This window comes from Pteropus alecto, unplaced genomic scaffold (genome assembly GCF_000325575.1).
Source record: "Pteropus alecto unplaced genomic scaffold, ASM32557v1 scaffold72, whole genome shotgun sequence".
Lineage (NCBI taxonomy): Eukaryota > Metazoa > Chordata > Mammalia > Chiroptera > Pteropodidae > Pteropus > Pteropus alecto.
In genome coordinates, this window is record NW_006436811.1 from 9234816 (window position 1) to 9244265 (window position 9450).

General features: G+C 34.4%; 1 pseudogene; it reads right to left on the reverse strand.

The window, feature by feature from the left end:
* Window positions 1–9266: 9266 nt before the first annotated feature.
* Window positions 9267–9385, reverse strand: LOC112481430 (annotated as a pseudogene).
* Window positions 9386–9450: the final 65 nt, after the last annotated feature.

The following is a 9450-nucleotide window of genomic DNA, read 5'->3' on the forward strand; positions in this document are numbered from 1 at the left end:
GAAATATTTTTATACTTATAAAAGGGAAATGTGTTAAAAATATAATTAGGCATCATCTTTTTATTTTAGACAATAGATATATCCCTTTTTAATTTTTTTCCTATAGGGCATTTACTTTTGTCAACTAGTGAAAAGTTTAACAATTCATTATCTAGATTTCAAAGACTTTTTATAACTTTCTATCAATAAGCTCTCACAGATTTCTACTCTATGAGTTCTGTTTTACTCCAACAACCTTATAGCAGAATGCAGAACCAAGGGATTTAATTTCAAGGTCCAGCTCTGTCACTTATTCACTATGTGATTTTGGTTGGGGTAGATAACTTGAGTCAGGTTTTCATTCTCAACATGGAGTTATCAATCTCTATTTACCTACTTGATAGGGTAGTCATCAAAATCAAATGAGATAATATATCTGAAAATGCCTGAAAAGCTATAGATCCTTACAGAAATGTGAGGGATTATGGTAGTTTAGATTGAGATTACTTCTGCTTCATTCTGAAGGTTTTACCTTAGGTTTTTCAATCATTACCTTCTGGTCCTAAAAGTGATGCTTCCCTTTGAATGCAAGTCAATCATCTTTAATGAACTGAGCAGTAGTAGGAACATGTCTTTTCAAAATAAGTACAGAATTATGGAATGTTAATAAATCATATGATTGTATCACAGATTAGTACAAAAATAGAAATAATAGACATAATTTCATGTGCATTCTTAGTATACTCTTGAAAAAAAGATAACAAACTTAGCAAAACTTACACAAAAATGTAAAAACTTGAAAGAAGGAAGTAGCCAACTATCAGTCATCTTGTCTTTTTTTTTTTTTTTTGAATAGGCCTTTGTAGGCAGGGGAAATATGAAATTAGTTTACTAACAAGTAAATAATCCATCTGGCCAGCAGTATATAAGAAGGTGTCCTATATTCAGAATCTCAGAGTGCAGAACAGACTCTTTACATTAAGCCCCAATACTTTCTTGAGAAGGAAGATTCATGAAGATAGCAATCCAGGTAGAACTGAAGAATGAGGAAAATCTCAGTTTTACAATGAAAAAAAGTTGAAATTATGGCTCTCCTAAGAGAAGCAGATTCATGCAGCATATGTTCACCGGTCCCAAGCAAAAAGCAAATGAAGGGTTTATTGGTCTGCAACAAATCTTTGCATTCTCTCTAAAGCTGCATATATGTTATGGATGATAAAATTCATCAGGATAAAAATAGAATGCATTGTAACTTGAGAAAAGACAATTATTATTTTTGAAAGGACAACAAAAACTTGCTCAAAGTTTATAGCTACTGCTGCAAAAGCTATACAATAAAAGCAACGTGATTATATAGTAGTTTAGCTAAAAGCAAATCTTCTGTTGCTAGAGTCAATGGACAGAAATGAACTGCAAAGAATATCTTTGCTCATGAAAATAGGAATCAGTTTTGGCCTAAATCCAAACTAAACAATATAAGAAAAAGTGGGGAAAGGCACCTTTTAAGAAGTTCCTCTCCACTCCAGACTGCAGCCTGTATTCCTTCCTAATTATGTGTATCCAACTTTCTGTGCAATCGTTTCTGAGTAGAAGCGACAGAATGTCTGCCAACAAAGCGGGTGACTTAACCGTTTTGAATCTCATTTCCATAATCTGTGAACTGAGAAAGTAGAAGATATCTAACGTCCTTTCCAACTCTTAAAAAAAGAATCTAAGTTGATTGATCTCTAGGACTATTTGTTGCCTTTTGATATTTTAGTTTCTTCTTTATTTTCTCTTATGTTGGATTCTTTGTGCCTTTTATTCCATGTCTTCTTTTCCTTGTCCTAATCCCTCATTTTGCTGGAACGCATTCTACAGTAGGTCCTGATGAAAAAATGCATGGGAGGTGAAAGTCGAGTTTCATAAAAATGACTTATGACTTTATTTTACCCCATTCTTAAGTGATTGATTGATTTCAGAATTCTTGGTTGAAATGCATTTGTCTCTCAGAATTTTGAGAGCATGTTTCTATGGTCCTTTAGGGCCCATGTTGCTGCTGATATGCCAGGTATCATTTTGATTCTTGTATTTTTGCATCTGTGCATTTTTAAAAAATGCTTTTTCCAAAAGCTTTTAAAATCTTTTTTTTTTTTTTTTTTTTAAAATTCCCAGAGTACTTAAAAATATGCTGTGCTACGTTTTTAAACATTTATTTATTTTTCATGTTTTTGTTGAATTGGATGTTCATTCTCTTACGTTCTTAGAAATTTATCTTTTATTATGTAATTTATAACTTTCTCCCTACTGTCCTCTCTGATCTCTCTTTCTGGAACACCTATCAATTAGATGTTAGATGTTAGACCTCCTTGAATGATTCCCTCATTTTCCTATATTACATCTCCCATTTTCATCCTCTGGCTCTTTGTTTTACTTTCTGGGATGTTCTTAACTTTATTTCCTAATCGTACCATTGAAATCTTTATTTCTGTCATCACATTGTCATACCCAAGAGCTCTCTTTTGTTCCTTGAAAAAAAAAAATTCTCTTTTGGATATTCTGTACTTTTTAAATTTTTTTGAAGACCTTAATTTAATTATTTGTTTGCTGCATTTTTTTCCTGGACTTTTTCTTTTGAGTTCTTTGTAAAGATTAGTTTGTCTTGGCCCTCCTGTTCATATTGGAGGCTTTTCTAAAATGTCCAGTGAAAATTAAATATCTATTAATTTTAGATGGAGGTCTTAAAAAGCTCTTTGTGTATTGATAGGACTTTTTGACAGTTGTTTTGTGGCTGCCTCAAACTTGACTATTTCTCTGAGAGACCCATAACTATTAGTGCAGATGAGGACTCTCCTTTGACCAGTGGCCCCATTTCCTCAGGAAGGATCTCCCTAACTTTTGACTGGCAGGGGTCAGAATACATGTGGACAAATGTGACTGACACTTGGCCTTCAAAGCTAAGTCTTAGGTAGGAGGTTAAGGTGGCAAGAGGGGGTCTTATTGTGCCTTTCTGCTTTAAGAATGGCATCCCACCCTCAGCTACTCTTGGTGGTCTTTGTCCTGAATCCCTAGGGTTGACTCATAGTCTCTGTCCAAGTAAGAGAGAGGTAGCTAGACTGCGTGAGGCTCTAGAGGTTCAAGTGTTCTTTGTAGATTTTCAATAAACTCTTCAGTTTTTAATCTCTCTTTGTATCTACTTCTAGAAGTATCTTTGGTCTCTAATTCCTAATCCATCTAATGTTCTATCACATTAATTTTCTTGCTATTTCCTCAACTTTCCTAAGTCAGATATTTTCTAAATATCATTGATATAACTTTACTTCTGCCTTTATTTTGTTTCCTTTGTGTTTATAGTTATTTTTTCTATCATTTTAGTAGAGTATTTTTTTGAGGCAACGTATAGTAAATCTGCATGTTTAAATTATAGTTAGCAAATTCTACATGATAAAATAAAGCAACCGACCCAGATTTTAGTGATTAACACAATAGAAGCTGATTTTTCTCTCATGTAATTTCCCAAATGGGTGTTTGTAATTATTGTATATCTTTCTTCCATATGATAATCCAGGGACCCAGGTGCCTTCTATTTTATGGCTCGTCTACCCCTTGGGAACTCTGTGTCTTTGTATCAAGCTGGCTGAAGCAAAAGAAGCATTGAGAAAATATACCTGCTCTTCAAAATCTTGGCCTGCAAGTCATAGGCATTATTTCTTCTCTTATTTCTCTCACTCCATTAATAAGAAATTGCCACATGGCCGTATAAAAGGAGCAGGGAGTTGGGGTGGAGCAGGAACTGTTGGCAGCTGGGGAAACACAATATTTTGCTTGCCAGCTAACCATCTCTGCTAGAGTCTTCCCCCTGAGCTACTGACTGTTTGTCCATTTGTACTCTTCTTTCTGCATATAGAACAGATTTACTTCCTCTACAAGGGGAATGGCCTAAATTTCCAATTTTATTTTTTTATCCATTTCAAAATCCAATATCCCTGAACCATTTCAGTCACTTTTATCAGATCCAGATATGGCTCTTGAAGATGCCGCAACTTACAGGCTTGCCTTATTTCCTGACACCCCTCTATGCTCATACATACACAGTGTACAATTGTGGAGTAGAAGCACTCAGTCTAGAAAAGCAAGAAGTGATAAACACAATAATTACTGGTCTGTAGCAGTGACAGCATCCTGATAGGCAGGATTCTTCCAAAAGAGGAAATACCTTATGTAGGTACTTGATTTAGCTTTGGAAGAAACTCTTGTTTGTTGTTCTCCATGACCACTAGCACCATCTTCTCCTTCTTATCTCCCATGGGCACACCTGAAGTGGGTGTTGTTGAGTGTATTACTTTGTATTTGCCCAGGTTTTCCAGCTACTTTCTGTTTACTCAAGGTTGTGGGTGAAACCCCTAGATATGTTTGAACGTCTTAACAGTCAAAGGCTTTTTGAGGATATGCTTATGGTTTCTTTGATCAAACATCTTTATTTGTTTCCAATCAGTTCCATTGTCAAGATTTACCTGCCACCCCCTGCCACATATAATTTCCTCGGTATAGTTCTCCAATACGCATTATTTCTTTGATTCTTAGTCCTTATGTCTTTTTCTAGTGGTAATGGTGGTTATCTTGAAACCATCTGGAGTAATAGTTTTTACTTACAAGGCAACATCCCTAATCATTTCTTTTCATAAGGCTAAACTTTAACTGAAAAATATTAGCAGTCATTTTTTCCCCCCACAGATTTCATCTCCTGCCTTTATGAAGTCTGGAAGCAGTCAGATTTTATAAATTTTTTGTTCCCTTGCCTCTCAAATCAGCTAATTTTGTCTGAGCACATCTATTCCTTATAATCTTGCTAAATCCAGCAATTGTCATCCAAAACAATATTTCATTCTGGCTTTTACAACCTCTTCTGCAATCAAACTTTGTATTAATGCTATCTGCTGTGATAAATGGACTCCAAAATTTTAGTGGCTTAATACAAATAAAAGCTCATTTCTTACTCATGTACTAGTTCCTGCCTGGTGACAGGCTTTCTTCCATGAGATATTTCAGAAACTGCAGCTCCTTCCAATGGTTCTGTCATTTCCCAGAACCAGCTACCAGAAAGGGAAAAACACATGGAGAAAGCACATGGAGAAGGCTCATGTGCTTCTTAAAAGTCTGTGTAGATAGTAACACATTTATGCCACTCACTCTTTTTCTGTAAGAACTGGAGACACAGCTTTAGTATAAAAATGTTTATTTCAGAAATCTTTGGCGAGGGCCATAGAGACAAACCAGGTTACATATTCTCTTTTAAAAAATTGAAATATGAAAACAGTAAGACTTACTGATTGTGATTTATTCGAGCTGAGTCACTTGAGTGGTAGTTTTCTAGCAATAAAAATGTCCTTAAAGTCCTGCGCTGAGATTCCTAGAACTACCTTAATTTCCTCCTTTCCTGGAACTTTTTTGTTCAGTTCCTTCTGAAACACCTTGAGAAATAGCAGTACTCTTCCATTAAATTCTGTCTTATACTTAATCTAGCCAGAGTCAGTATCTGTTGTCTTTTGACTACAACCAAAAGACCCTTAATTAGTACCACAGAGAAAGCAGATTTATTATGGGATATTCAATATCTGTCTAATACTCACTGGCATTTTGAAGATTTTTTTTCTCATTGATTCTCATGTTAATGGCTTAGATTGACTGTGTTGCACTGTGAGCTATTTGTCTTTTCAGAAGTCCAAGAAGTGGTTTCTTAGAGCTATATAAATGTCGTCGGCTACTCTGTTGAATAGGGTTAAGTTTACTCAAGTTCTGCCTGTCTTTTGGTCAGCCACATAGTGGTCATAAGAAATATGCAACAACACTTTTCAGGGAATGGCATTACATACAGAGAGTATGTCATACACTCTGTAATGCTCAAGGTCATATAATAGGTCAGTGATGAAGATGAAATTTTAATCCTTATCTGTAAGACTCTAGAGCCAAAGTTCAAGACCTCTCTCTATACAACTTTTTTATACATTTAAATAGATGCTTGGAAATTGAAGACACAAATTAAACATAAAATTTTAAAAACTCTGCTCTTTGTTCTTTAAAATCTTACAGTCTATCAGTCATAAATGATATCAATATAATATAGTAGGTAAAAAGAGAGAGGTATGTGGGGACTATGAGGATATGAAATAAAAACCTGTATCTCAACATAAATGTTTAAGAAATGCTTTTGCTTAAGAGACCATCTGAGCAAAAACTTAATGAATTGTTAAATGTTAGTGGGGCACAGAGATGGGAAGGATGAGAACGGTCTTCTAAGCAGCAGAAACAGCATGTGCAAAAATAAAAAGGCATAGCCTCTGCAGCTGCTATTAACTGCAAGTGTTCGTTATTCACAAAGCAAAGGGTGCAGGCCAGGGAGTATTGAGAGATTGTATTGGACATGTTAGTAGTGATCAGTTCACAGAGCATTGGATGTAACTAGCCTAATGTTTGAACTGAAGAGGGAGCATATTGCAATAACAGGATCATGGGTTCTGGAGCTAGACTGCCTGAGTTTGAATTCTGGCTCTGCATGATCTGGCAAATTCCTTAATATCCATGTACTCAATTTACTCATCTGTGAAAAAGGGATAATAATATTTTCTGTTGTAAAGACTAAATAAGTTAACTTTTTAAAGAATGTTAGAACAGTGCTTGGAAAAGAGTAAACACTCTATAAAATTACTTTTTAATTTTGATAAAAGTAGTAAAACTTGTGTGGGTTAATAGAAAAATCTGGAATGATTCCAAAGTTTCTGAGTATTTTGATAGATGATGCTATCATTTCCTAAAATTAAGATTATAGGAAGAAAAGCAGGGTTAGTCAAGGAACATAATGGACTTTGTTTTTTAAATGTGATTTTGACATTTATGAGTCATTCAGTTGAGTATATTCTACAAACGTTGAATTTTAGGAATGTGAAGCTCAGGTAAACTTGGCAATATAGGAAACCTCATAGAGACATTGATGAAACAACGATGATGGATAAGAGCGTTCAAGATAAGTTTGTGCAGAAAAAAGAATAGTGGAATAAAGTAGAGCCCCAAGGTAGAACCCTGTGAAAGGGATGGGCAGCACGATGTATGTCACAATAAAAGATGGGCAGAGCTATATGAAGAGGAGGAGGAGCAAGTAGTGCTACTGAAGTCAAGGGAATCAACAGTGTCAATGTAAATGGTGTGGAATGTAACAAAGAGGACCAGCAAGTTAAAGCTAAAAAAGATTGACTGGATTTGGCAATATGGAGGGCATTATATTAGGCACTATAATCCAAAAGCACGAGTAACAAAAAAGTTAAGCAATACCTGAGATCTAAACCCAAGGATCTGACTAGTACATCATTCTTTCTACTGTACCACAGGAAGTTATTCCTTGAATCAGAGGTTGAAACTAAAATTCCCAGTATGAGAAAGAGTGAGAGGAAAAAGATACTTCTCTACAATGTTGGTGATAGCATCATTTGGTAAAACTTTTTAAAAGGGCAATTGATCTTAATGTGAACATGATCATTTACCCAGAATTTTCATATCTAGAAATACATAGTAAGGAAATTTTCAGAAATGCACATAAAGATTTATATGCAATCATGGATATATAATGATTATATTGTATGTGTGTGTATTATGACTTTATTTTTTTAGAGCAGTTTTAAGTTCACAGCAAAATTGAGTGAAAGTACAGAGAATTTTCATATACTGCTTGATTTCCATGTACAACATCACCCCCATCATCCATATCTCACACCAAAGTAATACATTTTAAAAAGATCTATGACATTGGCACATCATTATCACTCAAAGTCCATAGTTTACAAGAGGATTCATGCTTGGAGTTGTTCATATTATAGATTTTGACAAATGTATAAGGATGTGTGTTCACCATTATAGTATCATACAGAATAGTTTCACTGTACTAGATTATGGATATTTTTGTGGTATTTATAACATAGGGAAAAAATGACCTAACATAAAACATTGGGTGATAGCTTACATAAATTAGGACTCATCCACATTTTATAATATAAAGCCGTTAAAAATATGCTTGACGATATCTGATAATATGAGAAAATCTTTTTTACTAGACTATTAAATGAAAAAAATCAGGTTGTGGAATTATATATATTTATTTATAGAATACATAGCATACATAGCACAATATTACTTTTATATTATATATACACATACGCATACATACATACAAACAAACATATGTATAGACAAAGGATATACACTGAAATGTAAAACATTACAATAAGGCTATAATAAGTAATTTCTATCAATTTTCCATATTTAAAAATTGATATAAATGACATATAACAGTGTATAATTTAAGGTATACAACATATTGACTTGATACATTTATGTATTACCAATAATTACCAATGTGGCACTAGTCATTAGGTTACATAATTATCATTTTTTTGATGATAATATTTAAGATATAGTCCCTTAGCAATTTCGAAGTATATAATGTAGTGTTGTTAGTTGTAATCACAATGTTGTGGAGTAGATCTCCAGAACTTATTTGTTTTCTAACTGCAAATTTGTACCCTTTGACAAACATCTCTCCAATTTCCTCACCCCCTAGCCTTTTGTAACCGCTTTTCTACTTTGTTTTTATGAATTCAGCTTATTTACATTTCAAATTCAAGTGATATTAAACAGTATATGTTTTTCTCTGTGTGACTTCTCTCACTTAGCATAATGCCCTTGAGGTCCATCTATATTGTTGATACATATATCTCACATCTTTTTTATCCATTCATCTGTTGAAGGACACTTAGGTTGTTTCCATATCTTGGCTATTGTGAATAATGCTGCCATAAATATGAGTATGCACATATCTTTCTGGCATTCTGTTTTCATTTCCTTTGCATATAAACCCAGAAGTGGCATTGCTGGATCACATGGTAGTTCTATTCTTAATTTTATGAGAAAAATCTACATCTTGTTTTCCATAGTGACTACACCAATTTATATTCCCACCAACAGTGCAAAACTATTCTCTTTTCTCCACATACTTGCTAACACTTATCTTTCTGATGATAACCATTCTAAGAGGTGTGAGGTGATATCTCATTGTGGTTTTGATTTGCATTTCACTGATGATTCCTGATGCTGAGAACTTTCTCATGTACCTTTTGGCCATTTGTGTGTCTTTGGAAAAATATCTATTCAATTCCTCTGTCCACTTTTTTTTTTTTTTTAAACAAGGCAACCCTTGGTTGACCCCACAGATTGCAAGGATCTTGTCAACTTACAGTCCTTTATTTTTTATTTATTTTTGACGCCTACAGCACCTGGTCTTCCTAGGTGGTCTCCCATCCAGGTACTAACCAGGCCCGACCCTGCTTAGCTTCCGAGATCAGATGGGATTGGGCTTGTTTAGGGTGGCATGGCCATAGACCCTCTGCCCAGTTTTTAATTGGCATTTTTGTTGTTATTGAATTAAATGAATTCTTTTTATATAGG